Source organism: Phoenix dactylifera, chromosome 14, assembly GCF_009389715.1.
Source record: "Phoenix dactylifera cultivar Barhee BC4 chromosome 14, palm_55x_up_171113_PBpolish2nd_filt_p, whole genome shotgun sequence".
Classification (NCBI taxonomy): domain Eukaryota; kingdom Viridiplantae; phylum Streptophyta; class Magnoliopsida; order Arecales; family Arecaceae; genus Phoenix; species Phoenix dactylifera.
Window position 1 is genome coordinate 18,401,227 of NC_052405.1, and position 15,309 is coordinate 18,416,535.

Sequence of the window (15,309 nt, forward strand, 5' to 3'; positions counted from 1 at the left end):
TGCATTTTTACTGCAATGGTACGCAAAGTATTACATTATGAGTCCCCTCTATCTGTAGCACATTGATTAGTATGAGCTTCCTCGCTTGCTTCATGGAGGTAATTCTCCAAATGTGCATGCTTCAATTGTTTCAAAAAGTTAGCATGGTAGAAATATAGAAAAACAATAAACAATTGAATTGATCAAGAAATTAGAAAAATGTACAATTATTAATGCATAACTAGATCTGTAAATGATATATTTGCCCATGCACGTTGGCACTTGTTGAAAGTGAATCCTAGGTTCTTCAGTGTTAAGCATGCTGATTTTTTTTTTTAACCATGGCTGAATCTGATCGGGTTGCCTACGTACCTCTTTACAAGGGAGATCAAGCCATACGTAGTTCTTTTTAAGTTTAAAAAATATAGCGGAAAAACCGAATCAAATAATTTAATTCATGCATGCTTACAAGATCAAATCTAGAAATCAACACCTTAAGAACACATAGGATTATGTCGGAATCGTTTAAGCAATTATGCTAAAACTTTCGTGCATGATTAACTATCAGATCTGAAACTTAAAAACTCTATTCTAATTAATCTCCGAATATCCATCGAATGGATTCTGGAGATATCTCCGTGAGGAGCTCCAAAAGAGGGTAAAACTTCGGAGAATCGGACCTAGATCTTGACACCATAATAAATGATTAATGCTAGATTAATATCTTTTATGATGGATGAAACTTGTGGATCTGATCCTTGACTTCATAGCCATGCACATGAATGGCCTCTATGAGAAATACACGCGAAGCCCTAGGTAGATCGTCTTCCACGGGAGTGCTAGCTCGCTGGCTGAAGCTTTCTCCTTCTAAACACACAACTTTTGATTGTTCTTCAAGGAGATGGAGGATGGATGTGAGAATAAAGGAGAATAAGGGATGAAGGCCCTCAGAAAATTTTTTCAGAATTTTTTGAAAACTCTAAATATTGTATATTTTGAACCCAAGGCATGGGGATCTTTTATAGCCAAAAGACCCCCCACGCCTCACATCTAATTTAGCCAACTAATTTGGCTGATAAAATCTCCCAAAAAATTCTGGTGGTTTGGCAGCTAAGAGGAGATAAACATATCAAAATTTTGTGCATTTTGGATCCTAAAAGATAGGAATTCATGCATCCAAAGTTCAGCCGCAGACCACCCTATTTCATGCGCCATGCAATCCCTACAAATTAGGAAATTCATCTAAATCTTTCTAGAAAGATTTGAGCCGCCATTTTTATAGAAAATATAGCCCCATGCCTCCTCTCTTCTCACGCTAATTTTTGGCCAAAAATAAAGAGGATAGGCATGAAAAATATTGGGGATAAATCAAGATGTCATTCTTCTCCAAGAAGATAAGGATGGGTTCCTAAAATTTAGAGATTCTTCTCTTTATCCAATTCTGATTATTTGGACTCATAATCCTCATCAAATAAGGTCTTCTAATTGATTTGGATCAAGCCCAATCCAATTGAATCAAGTTCCATCAATTGGTCAAGCTCAATCTACTTGGGTTGAACCCAATCCAATTAGGTCAAACCCTGACGCAGCCCAAATTGAATCTTATTCAATTTGGCTCAACCTAAGCCCAATTACTCAATCAAATTGAGTTCATTAGCAATCTAATTGCTAATTAATCCTTCAATAATTTAATAATTATTTTAATGCAACTTTTGCTTTGGATAATTTGTCAATCGAATTGACCAAATTACCCCTGAATGATTCTTAATCATCAATCAGCCATTTGATCAACCTAAAAATTTCTATGCGTGTGACCTCATAGGTTCGAACCTAAGCCGTTAGTATAGGAATATCTTCCTATACTAATCGATGTGACCATCTAGCAATAATACCCGACGTCCGGATAGGCCGAATATATGCGAAGCAAATATTCTGGAACCCTGGACTATGGTTACTGTATAATTCAATCCCTTTGACTCGTAATGCCAGGATGACTTAGAACTCACTGTCAACCCTATAATTAATACATCCATTATGTGATTAACTTTGAATATCCCATGACTCCTCACTAGGATTACCCTAGCCAAGGTTTTGCTAAATTAATCACAAGACATTATCTCCTATTTTTAGGAGGGGTCAATTTCATCTCGACTCACAACTGACTACGCAAGTATTTGACTACACCCAGTGACCTTCCGTCACTGAATTAGAAATTTCAGGTAGTCCGGTACTAAAGTACAATGAGTTACTTGCTAGTCACAGGTTACGGTCTCAGATCAGAGGGCCAAACATATACCCATATCCACTCGAAACATCTCTTGATAATAGAGCGTTCCGAAATTGGTCACATTCCGTGAAATGTACTCCTACACTTTACCTGTGTAGCGTATGTTGGGAAACCGCCCATGCCGCAGAAAATTAAATAAATTCAGATGGCAACGGAAGAGGCATAAGCGGGGATCGACGTTCATCACATGAACGTTGTTCAAAAATCGTTCGTAGATAGATTAGAATTAAAAACTTTTTAAACTAATTATGAAGATCAGATCTTCACCTTGTGCGGGTAGATGATCACCGCAAACTGAAGTTCATGGTTTAGGATGAAGGTTCGCTTGAAAGCCGTTCACGTGTCTGGCCTCTACGGGGTATCCACACGAAGTAGAGATCCGATCAAAGCTTCCTCCCTTTGAATCAACCCTTGATTGTGCTTAGGAGGAGGAAGAAGAAGGATGAAGAAAAGTAAAGGAACAAAGCCCCTGCAGCCTTCTTTCTTTTCCCTGCGTTGGAAGAAGGAAGGGAGGATGAAGAGGCCACCAACACCTTTTCTTTTGCTTCCCTTGCTTGCGGCTGAACCAAGAGGAGGAAGAGAGGGGGCGTACGGCTGAGGAGAAGAAGGCTTCAATCATCTAGGTCAGCCCCCACGCCTCCTCTTAAATAGCATGTGGAGCTCCTACTTTGTAGGAGGCTCCTTGATTAACTTCCAAGAGGGGCGCCGGGCCCCTCTTGTTGTGCCGCACTAAAGAAGAAAGGAGGAGGGGCGTTGAGCCCCTCCCTCTTGTGTTGCCCTTAGTCCTCCTCTAAGGAGGATTAGGAGGCCTCCTATTTTGGTTTAATCATAATCACATTAGGTTTTACACCAAATCATGAACCATTTGGGGTTTAATCTAGGTAAGTCCTAATCCCAATTAGAACTCAAATCAATTATGACTCAATTGAACTCTTCAATCCTAATCCCAATTAGGAGTCTTGTTAATTCATTAGATTAATAATTAATTAGGACTTAAGAAATCCTAATCCAATTAGGTTTATTCAATTTTAGTCCTAATCCAATTAGGACTCTAATTTGAATCCGAAGTCCTAATCCAATTAGGACTTCTAGGAATCCTATTCTAAGTAGGAATCCAAATTGAATATAAAAATCCTAATTCAATTAGGATTGTAGGAATCCTATTTCTAAGTAGGACTCCCAGTTCTACTCCAAGTAGGATTTTCAGTCGCTAATCCAATTAGGACTCCCGAAATCCTACTCCAAGTAGGATTCGTGTTTAAGTCCAATTAATTCTCATTGTTCCTTCTTCAACTGATCATCAATCGAATTGATTACTCGTGATTCATAATCACATTTCAACCATCGGATCGGTCAATACCTCTAGTGTGTATGACCCCATAGGTTCTATTCTGACTGGTAGTGAGATATATTGCGATCTCTATCACAATATCATTGAAAACTCCTTTCAATGGGTTGGAACAATTCCAACTCAACTCATTAGGGTTTATCGATCATCGAGATATTCCCTGTGAGTCTCACCATCCACCAGTGACACCTAGCAGCATGTAGTGGTCACCCAGCAGAATGGAATGTTGAACCTCTAGGTGCAGTTATCGTATGATACAGTCCTATTATCGTGGATCCCTACAGGACGGAGGCATGGACAACTCGTCAAACCCCATCGTCTGTCATATGTCAAGATTTATTCGACTTAAGTTCGAAAGTGGAAAACTCTTTCTCCACTATGCATACTGCCCCGATCGAGGTCTTACGAACTCAATCTTATAAATCACATAGGATCTCTCCTTATCTACCAAGATCGATAGATTCCATATAGGTGCATACCCTACTCCTACAGTGAACCTATTGCAGCCAATTTACACTGCATGGATCCGTATGTCTAGAGACCATGTATACGTGCAGTCAAACTACAATAACCTCACTGTGAGTAGCCGAAGCACCGCAAGTCAAAGCACCAGTCACACTACTGCAACATCAAGCAAGTCACTGACGAGTGGATAGACATCCAAGTGACTTCTTGTCTTGGTCGCGCTCAGTACCCTTATTCTTAACAAGCACCTGCACTATTACTTCAGTGTCGCCACACTGTGGACTCGAGTCTCGTCCATCCATAAGGAAAGCAATGTATGCACTGATCGGATCGATCACTATCCTCATGATGATCCATTGATCGAAAGCATCAGAAATTAATCACCAATGATGCATGGCTCAAATTCTTAACTCTTAAGAATATGCATCATCATCTTATTAATTCTTGGATGATTCATAGACACAAACAATATGAATGAAAAAAGATGCCTTTTATTTATTCAATAATAAATAGTCAAGTACAAAGTTATGTCCTAGAATTAACAATGTGTTAGCCAGCTTGGCTTCTAGGGCATACATCTAATAGCATACCAATGTCTCCACACTTTTTGGTTGAGAGGACAACCAACGTATATGTCACACAACGACCTAATCTTGATAATGCTGTCGTCCTTGTAACAACATATCATTGGTCGCAAAACTAGTTTAAGGACTCGAAGATAAATTCTCCTTTATCATTAATAAGTCCTAAAGACTTCATCATATAAGAGTTCATTTGAAGATGTAAAATGATGAATAATGCAAAAAAATACTTTATTGATTTGCCAATTCATTTACAAAATTCAATCATCAACATGCTGACGATTGACATTTAGGATATAATTTCCAACAACTTCTACTTAGCCTAAAGCCAATCGGCACAGTATCTAATACCCATCTTCGACTTGTGTTCGTTGAACTCTTTGATGTCGAGTACTTTGGTAAATGGGTTAGCCAGATTTCTTTTGTATCAATTTTCTGTAGAATCTGCCACTGTGTGCTGCTTGAAACTCTTCCAGCAGATAGCACCATCCTTAGAGTAAAGATATAACCCGACACGCTCTTGCTATCATCTTGATCTGACTAAAAACTTGAATCGGTATATCCCATAAGTTTTAAGTCAGAATCACCATAGACAAGCCACTGATCTTTAGTATTTCTCAAATACTTAAGGATGATTTTTACAACCTTCCAGTGGTGCTACCTGGATTAGACTGGTATCTGCTCACTACTCCTAGTGAGTATGCCACGTCTGGTCTAGTACATGTCATGGTATACATTATAGATCCCACTGCCGAAGCATATGAAATTCTATCCATAATCTCTCTTTCTTGAGGTGTTGTTGCACAATCCCTTTTAGAGAGGTTAATTTCATGGCCCATCGAAAGATAGCCTTTCGTAGAATTAATCATACTGAACCTCTTCAGTATAGTATCAATGTATGTGGATTGGGATAATCCAAGCAATCTTCTAGATCTATCTCCATAGATCTTCATCCCTAGGATGTAAGATGCTTCTTGCAAATCCTTCATGGCAATTTGAGATGATAGCCAAACTTTTATTCCTTGTAATCAGAAATGTCATTTCTGATTGAAAGAATGTCATCCACATACAAAACAAGAAATATGATAACGGAACCATTGTCCATTTATAAATACAAGGTTCCTCTTCATTCTTAGTGAAGCTATACGATTTGATCACCTTATCAAATCGTATGTTCCAACTCCATGAAGCTTGCTTTAATCCATAAATAGATTTTGAAGCTTGCACACCTTAGACTCATCTGCAAATATAAAACCTTCAGGTTGCATCATATACACCTCCTCTTCTAAATCCCCATTTAGAAAAGCGGTTTTAACATCCATCTGCCAGATCTCATAATCTAAGTGTGCTGCTATCGCAAGCATAATCCGAATGGATTTGAGCATTGCCATAGGAGAAAACGTCTCATCATAGTCAATACCATAATGCTGACGATATCCTTTTGCAACTAGACGGGCTTTATAGGTTTCTACCTTTCCGTCTGCGTCTCGTTTTCTTTTGAAAATTCACTTACACCCTATGGATTTAATCCCTCGGTGGTCAACTAACGTCCATACATCATTGACCTTCATGGATTCCATTTCGGATTGCATGGCTCCAAGCCTTGCATCATAGTCATACCTCTGCATCGCATCCATGTAGGTGATCGGATCCTCATCGTTTTCATCAAGTTCGATAGGATCCCCGTTTCGGACCAAGAAACTATAGCATCTGTTCGGCTGACGTAGTACTCTATCTGATTGCCTTAATGGTGCATCTAAGATGGGTTCTGGATATGATCTAATCAAATTCGACTCAATTGGTTCAGTGGATAGTGTCGGATTTTCTACATGTTGAACTTTCCTAAGCTCAACATTAGAGCTTTTAGTTCCTTCACTAAGAAATTCTTTCTCTAAGAAAAACACCTCTATTGCTTACGAACAACTTTTGTCTTTAGCAAAGTAGAAGTAATATCCTTTATTTCTTTAGGATAACCAACAAAGAAACATTTGTCAAACTTGGATTCAAGTTTGTCTGTTTTCAAACGTTTGACGTACGCCGTGTTGGCAACGACAATGCCGGAACCCACTCACACCGGCACCACCACCAACATTGGACAAGCCAAAGAGAGAATAAAATGGATAAGCACTCTCTCGCTTCCTCGACATCGGACTCAAGGATCACCTCTTCGCTCCACTACGAAGGGCAAAAGATTACCCCTGGTATCAATAGGGTAAAACACTTAAGCACCACAGCGGATTATCAAAACCAAAGGAAGAAGAAGGAAGAAAATAGCAAAGCAAAACACAAAGATGTAACGAGGTTCGGCTACAAGTAGCCTACGTCCTCCACTGCTCCAAATCTCAATTAGGATGAACTGATTACAGAGATAGCATACACCCGAACGATCACAAGCGATCGCTCTACAAGAGATTCACACAGAATTTTCTTTGCACAAGAAGTAGGATCCCAATCCTCTTCTTCTCTAGAACCCTAGCCTCACAAAATAAACAAGAGTTTCTCTCAAAATATATTGGAATCATCTTTCTAGGGCTCTCATGAGTCCTATATATAGTCTCAAGACCTTCAGATGATCATAGCCATCGAAACACCACCAAAAAACACCAAAGGAAACTCGTCCGTATGATTTCCCGTGAGCTCGAGTTGACTCAATTGTAGTTCAAGTCGACTCGGGCACGTCTGGACAAATCCTAGTATAACTGGCACGATCTCGGGTCGACTCGACTGTAGCTCGAGTCGACTCGACGATGCTTTGAGTCGACTCAACCAGCCTTCGAGTCGACTCTTACAATCCAGACAGAAATATGGTTTTCTCAATCTTCTGGCTTTTCTCCTTTCGGGTCGACTCGACGGGCCTCTAGTCGACTCGACTGTTCCCGAGTCGACTCGACTGTAGCTCGAGTCGACTCTGACAGTCCACCAGACAGAACTATGCAGAATTGATTCTCCTTCAATTCTCTTCATCACCAATGGTCTCCACATACCCCAACAATGTCCCACTTGGAGACCTTGGGTATATCCTCTTGTTGTTTGGCTCTCCTCTGTGCTCCCACTGAAACTGAATCATCCTAGTGAGATAGGTACGATGCCTCCTCAACGTCTTCAAGCATGAAGACCAACAGAAGCTGAACAACTCAGCTTCTCCACCATGATGACCTTCGTCAACATATCTGCAGGATTCTGACTTGTATGAATCTTCTCCAACTTGACGAGTCCCTGCTCGAGCAATGACCTCACAAAGTGGTACCGTATGTCAATATGCTTCGTCCTTGAATGGAAAGCTGAATTCTTCGCTAGATGAATTGCACTTTGACTATCTGAATATAACATGCAATCCTTCTGCTCCTTCCCAAGTTCCTTCATCAAGCCCTGAAGCTATATTAGTTCCTTGCATGCCTCTGTGGCTGCCACATACTCCGCCTCCGTAGTCGACAATGCAACAACTGGTTGCAACCTGAAACTCCAACTGACGGCTCCACTGCCCAAGGTGAACAAGTACCCTGTCGTGCTCCTCCTGCCGTCCAATTCCCCTGCCATGTCTGAGTCCACAAAGCCCTGTAACCGGATCTCGGAACCTCCATAGCACAATGACATATGCTCCGTGCCTCTCAGATACCTCAGTATCCATTTGACCGCGCTCCAATGCCTGGGCAGCTCATGAAGCGACTCACAACTCCCACTACTTGAGCAATGTCTGGTCTCGTACACACCATAGCGTACATCAAGCTTCCCACCGCCGATGCATACGAGATTTTTGACATATTGAGCTCCTCCACCCGCGTCTTCGGACTTTGCCCTTTTGAAAGCTTTAAGTGGGCACCCAGCGGTATGCCAACAGGTTTGGCACCCTCCATGCAGAATCTTCCGAGTACTCGGCTGATGTACTCCGCCTGAGATAGTCTGAGGATATGTTTAGACCTATCTCTGCTGATCCGCATCCCAAGGATCTGTTTCGCTGCTCCTAGATCCTTCATTGCAAATTTTCTTGACAGCTTCAGCTTCAATTTTGCAATCTCATGCATGCTAGCTCCTACAACTAACATGTCATCAACATATAATAGCAAGATAATGTAAGATGTGCCGAAGTCCCGAAAGTAGCAACAGTGATCCTCCTGACATCTCCTGTATCCTATCTCAAGCATGTAACTATCGAACTTGAGATACCATTGCCTGGGCGCCTGTTTCAAACCATAGAGGTTTTTCTTCAATTTGCAAACCAAGTCACCCGTGCCAGCTGCAATGTATCCCTCCGACTGCTGCATATATATCTCCTTGTCGAGATCTCCATGGAGAAAGGTCGTCTTCACATCAAGCTGCTCTAAGTGAAGATCCTCTACTGCCACCATGCTCAGCACCACCCAAATAGAACTCATCTTGACTACAGGAGAAAAGATCTCCGTGAAGTCGATACCTGCTCTCTGCTGAAATCCTTTTACAACCAGCCTGGCCTTGTACCGCTTCTTCCCATTTTGCTCTTCCTTCAGCTTGTATACCCATTTGTTTGACAGTGCTTTCTTCCCCTTGGGCAGATCCACCAAATTCCACGTTTGATTCTGCTCCAATGACTCCATCTCATCATCCATGGCCAACTCCCACTCCTCCCTGGTATCAACCTCCAATGCCTCATGAAGCATTCAGGTTCGCCATTATCTGTGAGCAGCAAATAACTAAGAGTCCCATCATACCTTTGAGGAGGCTTTCCATGAGTACTACGAGTGGACCTTCTTAGTTGTGGAGAGGGTGCCAATACTTCAGGTTCTTGCTCTGACTGAGTCTTCTGACCAGAATTTGTAGACTCCTCTTTAGGATCCACAAAACACGGCTCAGCAGGTTTTGTTTCTGATTCAGTGCTCTGCTGTATTTTCTCATTAAATACCACATCATTACTACGAATGATCTTCCTGTGTTCGGGATCCCAAAGCCGATACCCAAACTGTTGACCTCCGTATCCAACGAAAATGCACTTCTTTGATTTGGCGTCTAGTTTGCTTCTTTGACTGGAATCAACATGGACATAACTGGTACAACGAATACTCGTAAGTGCGCCAAATCAATCTTCTTCGCTGTCCATGCTTCCTCAAGAATCCCAAATTCAAGTTTCTTTGATGGCCCTCTGTTGATCAAGTAGGCAGCAGTGTTAACTGCTTCCGCCTAAAACTGCTGTGGCAATCCAGCAGGTATCCTCATACTCCTGGCACGCTCATTAATTGTTCTGTTCATCCTTTCAGCAACTCCATTTTGTTGTGGTGTTCTTGAAACTGTCCTCTGCCTGACAATCCCAGCCTCTGCACAGTAGTCCTCAAACTCCCTGCTACAATACTCACCACCGTTGTCCGATCTCAGGCATTTCAACCTCCTTCCTGTCTCGAGTTCTACCATCGCCTGCCATCTCCTGAAGACCCCAAATACCTCTGACTTGTGCTTCAAGAAGAACACCCAAAGCTTCCTGGTAGCATCATCAATAAAAGTAACAAAGTACTGAGATCCACCAATGGAAGAAACCGGTGCAGGCCCCCACACGTCCGTGTGCACGAGATCTAGCTTTTCTTGCTTCCGAGGTTTACCTTCTTTGTTGAATGAAACACGCTTCTGCTTTCCGAGAACACAATCCTCACAGAAGTCCATCTCAACACTCCTGAGACCCTGCAGCTTTCTCAACTGCTGCATCACCTCCAGTCCCTGATAACTCATGTGCCAAGTCTGCAATGCCATAACTTGGCGTCCACATCTGCTACAACAACTCCAATAGAGTTCTCCGTGCCGTTGGCGACATAAAGTGTCCCAACCTTCTTGCCACTAGCCACCGTCAACGAACCCCTGGATATCTTCCACTGATCAGCTGTGAAAGTAGTCTTGTACCCCTGGCTCGCCAACTGTCCAACAGAAATCAGATTCCGCTGCAGTTGAGGCACGTGTCGTACGTCCTCAAGCTCAAGTGAAGATCCAGAAATCAACTTCACTTCCGCACTTCCCCTTCCTTGTATGGTGCAAGGCTCTCCATCCCCTAGGTAGACTTTGCCGAAGTCTCCCTTCTCATATCCTCCAAGAAGCTTCCGTTGGGATGTAGCATGGAAAGACGCGCCCGAGTCTATCACCCAAGACTCGTCACAGGTAGATAAAGATAGAACGAGGGCATCCATGTCACCGTCTTCAGCAAGATTTGCCAGATCCTTGTTGACTCCTTCGGTGTGGTCGCCTTGCTTCCCTTTAGGAGATTTGCAGTCCCTCCTAAAGTGAAGGATTTTAGCATGTTATAATGCGCAGCGGAAGTTAGAAATTTTAAAAATTTCTTGATAAAGTTCCTTAACATAAAACCCTTATAAGCCAAGATCACCTTAATGAAAGCAATCAAATAATATAATATAAATGCAGAAATAGAAGAATACCTCTAACGCTAATCCAATATGCAGAATTTCCACTAGGTGCCCAAGTGTTCACCCTCCAACGTTGATCCACACGAAAACTTGATTTAAGTCTTAAGCTCCAAAGACTTTGATCCTTAATGCAGAATTCTTAAAGAACTCTAATGGCTTGCTTTCCTTTCTTTCTATTTTTCTTTAACCTTCTAAAATCACTTCTAATCCTTTTGTCCTAAAGAAGACCACCTTGTCTTGGCTTAGGACACACTAGAAGCAATGCTAGAAAGAAAGAAACTAATGTAAGAAAGAAAGAAGAGAGGAGTGGGGTGGAGTTGGAATGATGAAACCCATGGAGTGCTAGCCTATTTATATAGGTGTAGGGATGCATCTCCAAGGGATGCATCCCATCCACACATCCTTTCATGAAAAGACATCATCTAAGGGCCATATCAAATAAGAGGAGGTGCAGATCAAGTGAAGAGGTGTATCAAATGATATGTCCTTTCATGTGGTGCCATATCAACATCACATGCTAATCACATGTCCATCACGCCTCACCTCTTGATCTTTCATGATGATGATCCAAGGGCTCCAATGCAAGGCGCCATTCACTTGACCCATTATGTCTTCATCCAATGGTGGGATTAAGATCCAATGGTCAATTATGGTAGCCATCCTCTAACCCAATCCAATTGGGTTAAACCAACTCTCCATTATGTCTTCATCCAACGGTAGATCAAGATCTAACGGTCTAGATTGAATGATTTATTAAATCTAATCCAATTAGACTCAAACCAAGCCAATTAGGTGCCAACTCTTGGCTAACCCATATTAGAATATGATCTAATCAAATTAGATCAATTAAGAATCCGATTCGAATCCAATTCGAATCAGATTCGAATCCAATTCGAATTAGGAGCTAAGGTTTGCAACACCTGCTAGGATGTTTATCTTGCAAACATGATCTAATCCAATTAGACCCTTGATAAGTTTTCTTGTGTGTGACCCATTGGGTTCCATACTTAGCCAGCAATAGGTGTGAGTGCGAGTTGACCCAACTTGATTAGAACTCTTCTAATCGATTTAAGTCCAAACTGCGCGAACCCGAACTTAACAATTAGAATCCTTTCTAATTGGTGATCGAATTAACTCTTTAATTTGATCAAACCTATAAAACAAGATTGACGTCTAGCAACGTGTCATGTCTACCCGGAAAATATGGAATTTGGTGGAAATACCAAAATACCCTTCAGTGGCAAGTTACCATGCAATTCAATCCTTTAATCAAACTGCATCCCAAATATGCATATGAGTATGAATATATGTCAAACTCAATTTCATATTCATATTTTTCTCAATCTTTTAATGATAATTCAAATAATGAAACATTAGAAACTCTTTCTAATTTTCATTCTACTTTGATCAAAGGTTTCCTGAATTATCATATGATTAGAATAAATAGGATGCTATCTTCTCTTACTAGAAGTGATTAATTCCTTGTTGACCTACTCATAATCTTCGTACACAATTCACCATATCCAGAAGACCTCGTACATAACTTATTGTCATGAATGAGTGTAAACCAAAATATGGGTTCATGTGCACAAGATACCATGGTGATCTCAGGTCATAGGATCAGTTGCACAACTCCCACTAAGAGAATCATCTTTTGACATGTAAGTAAGACTTCATAAGATTTCTCTTTGTAGGTCAATTCAGTGAACTCATTCCTCTAATGAGCACCCACATCTTTGTATTAGTGTCTCCACACAAATGATTGTGAGATCAATCATCCTCTGCATCGAGCATACATAAGACATGCCAGTCTTTCCGGTAATCATTGATCCCCGACTCAATGTACCAATGACTGGGAATATTTAAGATTAGGATTTTAGGATTTTAAGTCTCACTAGTATGATCTCATCATAGTCTTAAAACCATTGCCCTAAACTAAGGAGTTTATCATAAATATAATCAACAGCATATGATAAAACATAACGCCTTTATTCATATTTAAATGTCATGTACATGATTTGGACAAATCAAAAGAAAAAACCTTTCGCAATACATATTGCGATTGGCTTGTAGGGCATCTACTCTTTCATAAAGTGCCCCGTCTTTCCGCAGTTCCAGCACTTCGCTCCCTTGTTCTGAGGTGCTCGAGACCTGCTGGATCTCGACTTCGAGTCGCTTCAAAATCGACCATCCTTGTTTTGTCTTCCCCGGTCAGAGGTGTTTAGTGCACTTCCAGACGACTCCGTAGCTCCAGAAGATTTCCTTCTTGCTTCTTCACTCAGAAGCACTCCCACAACGTCATCAAAGATCAACTTTCCCGTCGCCGAAGAGTTGCTCACCGCCATTACCAGGCCCTCCCAGCTATCAGGCAATCCGAAGAGGATTAGCAATACTCGAATCTCATCGTTAAAACTAATCTCCACTGACTCCAACTAGGCCGTGAGTCCATTGAACTCATTGAGGTATTCTGCTACGCTGCCGCCATTTTTCATACGAAGATTAAACAACCTCTTCATGAGAAATACCTTGTTTGATGCTGAGGGTTTCTCGTACATCCGCGACAATGTTGCCATCAACTCCATCGTCGTCTTCTCGTTTTGATGTTGAATGCCACTTGGGATGCAAGTGACAATCTAATGGTGCCGAGCGTCTTCCGATCGAGGACCTCCCAGTCTTCATCAGGCATCTTCTCTGGTTTCTTCGCTCTACCTCCAAGAGGTAAATAGAGATCCTTCTGGTAAAGGTAATCCTCTATTTGCATCTTCCAAAATCCGAAGTTCGTGCCATTGAACTTCTCAATTCGCAACTTCCCTTCATCCGCCATCGCAGAATACCAATAGCTCTGATACCACTTGTTGGCAATGACAATGCCGGAACCCACTCACACCGGCACCACCACCAACGTCGGACAAGCAAAGAGAGAGTAAACGGATAAGCACTCTCTCGCTTCCTCGACACCGGACTCAAGGATCACCTCTTCGCTCCGCTACGAAGGGCAAAAGATTACCCCTGGTATCAATAGGATAAAACACTTGAGCACCGCAGCGGATTATCAAAACCAAAGGAAGAAGAAGGAAGAAAATAGCAAAACAAATACAAAGATGTAACGAGGTTCGGCTACCAGTAGCCTACGTCCTCCACCGCTCCAAATCTCAATTAGGATGAACTGATTACAGAGATAGCACACACCCGAACGATCACAAGCGATCGCTCTACAAGAGATTCACACAGAATTTCCTTTGCACAAGAAGTAGGATCCCAATCCTCTTCTTCTCTAGAACCCTAGCCTCACAAAACAAACAAGAGTCTCTCTCAAAATATATTGGAATCATCTCCCTAGGGCTCTCATGAGTCCTATATATAGTCTCAAGACCTTCAGATGATCATAGCCGTCGAAACGCCACCAAAAAACACCAAAGGAAACTCTCCGTATGATTTTCCATGAGCTCGAGTCGACTCGATTGTAGTTCGAGTCGACTCGGGCACGTCTGGACAAATCCTAGTATAACTGGCACGATCTCAGGTCGACTCGACTGTAGCTCGAGTCGACTCGACGATGCTTCGAGTCGACTCGACCAGCCTTCGAGTCGACTTTTACAGTCCAGATAGAAATATGATTTTCTCAATCTTCTGGCTTTTCTCCTTTCGGGTCGACTCGACGGGCCTCGAGTCGACTCGACTGTTTCCGAGTCGACTCGACTGTTCCCGAGTCGACTCGACTGTTCCCGAGTCGACTCGACTGTAGCTCGAGTCGACTCTGACAGTCCGCCAGACAGAACTATGCAGAATTGATTCTCCTTCAATTCTCTTCATCAGTCGAGTCGACTCGACGATGCTTCGAGTCGACTCGACGATGCTTCGAGTCGACTCGACGATGCTTCGAGTCGACTCGACGATGCTTCGAGTCGACTCGACCAGCCTTCGAGTCAACTCTTACAGTCCAGACAGAAACATGATTTTCTCAATCTTCTGGCTTTTCTCCTTCCGGGTCGACTCGACGGGCCTCGAGTCGACTCGACTGTTTCCGAGTCGACTCGACTGTAGCTCGAGTCGACTCTGACAGTCCGCCAGACAGAACTATGCAGAATTGATTCTCCTTCAATTCTCTTCATCACCAATGGTCTCTACATATCCCTACACGCCGGACACCCCCAAATCCTAAGGTGAGAGAGCATCGACTTACGTCCAGTCCACATCTCATGTGGTATTTTATTTATCGACTTACTTGGAACCTTATTTAAAATGTAACATGATGACTCAAGTGCATATCCCCAA